Source organism: Arabidopsis lyrata, assembly GCF_000004255.2.
Source record: "Arabidopsis lyrata subsp. lyrata unplaced genomic scaffold ARALYscaffold_8, whole genome shotgun sequence".
NCBI classification, from domain to species: domain Eukaryota; kingdom Viridiplantae; phylum Streptophyta; class Magnoliopsida; order Brassicales; family Brassicaceae; genus Arabidopsis; species Arabidopsis lyrata.
This window is the reverse complement of record NW_003302548.1, coordinates 7462189-7464424: the sequence shown is the minus strand read 5'-3', so window position 1 is coordinate 7464424 and position 2236 is coordinate 7462189.

Genomic DNA, 2236 nt, shown 5'->3' with positions numbered 1-2236 from the left:
ACATGGAAATTACATGTAGATGGATCTTCTTCTAAACAAAGATCCGAAATCGGCATTAGGCTCGAAACTCCGACAAAGGAAATAATTGAGCAATCATTTCGGTTAATGTTTCCAGCTTCGAACAATGAAGCAGAATACGAAGCTCTTTTAGCAGGACTTCGGCTTGCTCTTGCGATTGGAGCAGAAAAAATAATAGCTAATTGCGATTTTCAGCTAGTTGTAAACCAGTTCGCTGGAGATTACGAAGCTAAGGCTCCTCGAATGGAAGCTTATCTTTCGGCTGTCAAAAAATTAGCCGGAAAATTCAAAGAATTTGAATTAGTTCGAATACCTAGAGGAGAAAACACTTCGGCAGACGCTTTAGCTGCCCTAGCTTCTACCTCAGATCCTGAACTCAAACGAGTTATCCCAGTTGAATGTATTTCTTCGCGAAGTATTTCGGTTGAAGAAACAGAAAACGATAACATTTCAGAGGCCGAATACATCGAAACTCCAAAACAAAGTTCTGGAAATAGTTCACTTGTCATCACCAGATCACGGATAAAGTCTCATGATTACGAACTTACTCCACCATTGGAACTTCCTAAAAGAAAGTCAAAGAGAAAGTTAAAGGATCAAGAGGTTCCCATTAAAGAACCGTCTCGAACCGAACAGTCACTTCTAGGTGATTTAGAGGTTCAGGAGACAATCAAAGATCCTGATATTCTTTCCGAACCCGAACCGAGGAAGTTTATACTCAAGGATAATACTTCCGCTAATGATTGGGGGGCTGACTAGAGGGTACCCATCAAAAATTTCATTCTTAATGGAGAACTACCATCTAACAAATGACAAGCTCGCAAATTAAAAATCATCAGCGCTAAGTATTGTATAATTAAAGAGTCATTGTACAAGCGAGACGTCAGTGATCCTTATCTTTTATGTATTTTCGGACCCGAAGTTGAAATATTGACAAGCGAGGTCCACGAAGGTCTTTGTGGTAGTCATTCTTCGGGACGAGCAATGGCTTTCAAAATCAAACGGTTAGGATATTTCTGGCCAACTATGATTTCAGACTGCATTGATTACGCCAAACGGTGTAAAAAGTGTCAGATGCATGCTCCTCTTATTCACCAGCCATCTGAAATTCTATCACATATATCCGCTCCATACCCTTTCATGAGGTGGTCAATGGATATAACCGGTCCGATGCATCGTTCAACACGAGGCGTCCAATACTTATTAGTTCTAACGAACTATTTTTCTAAATGGATTGAAGCTGAAGCTTATATAAGCATACAAGATTCCGTAGTAAAGACATTCTTGTGGAAACACATTATTTGTCGCTATGGAGTTCCCTACGAAATAGTAACGGACAATGGTCCTCAATTCATTTCAAATGATTTTGAAGATTTTTGTGCCGCTTGGGGAATAAAACTTAGCTACTCAACACCGAGGTATCCTCAAGGGAATGGACAAGCGGAAGCCTCCAATAAAACTATTCTCAGCAATCTTAAAAAACGCCTGAGTGCTCGAAAAGGTGGATGGTATGACGAGCTGCAACCTGTGTTGTGGGCTTATCAAACAATCCCAAGACGAGCAACGGGTGAAACTCCATTCTCATTAGTTTATGGGATGAAAGCCGTAGTCCCAGCCGAGTTGAATGTTCCAGGTTTGCGTCGAAGCGAAGCTCCACTTAACGAAGAATAGAATTCTAAATTATTAGAAGATATTCTCGATACAATCGATGAAAGGCGAGACCAATCCCTTATTCGACTTCAGAATTATCAACAGTTGACCGCTCGCTACTATAACTGAAAGTTGAAAACAGACCTTTAAATGTAGGAGACTTTGTTTTAAGGCGAGTGTTCGATAACACAAAAGAAGAAGGAGCTGGAAAACTCGGTATTAACTGGGAAGGCCCTTATCAAATCACTGAAAAAATCCGAAATGGTGTATACCGTTTACAAGACCTTGGTGGAAATCCCGTTCAAAGTCCTTGGAACATAATCAACTTGAAAAAGTTCTATTGCTAAAGCAAACACATTCGAACTACGATTTGGCTTGATCCTATTCTGGGTACGTAGGCAGCTTGCTAGTCACGAGTCCAGCTATAACATCAAAATAAAAAATATTATTCTAGTCATGGAATCCTGTTTTTATAAATTCGATATTCGAGCATGAATATAAAGATACGTTGCGAACAATGTATAAATAAATATTTCTTGCTAAGGTAAGACCGGATCTAGAAGGGTCT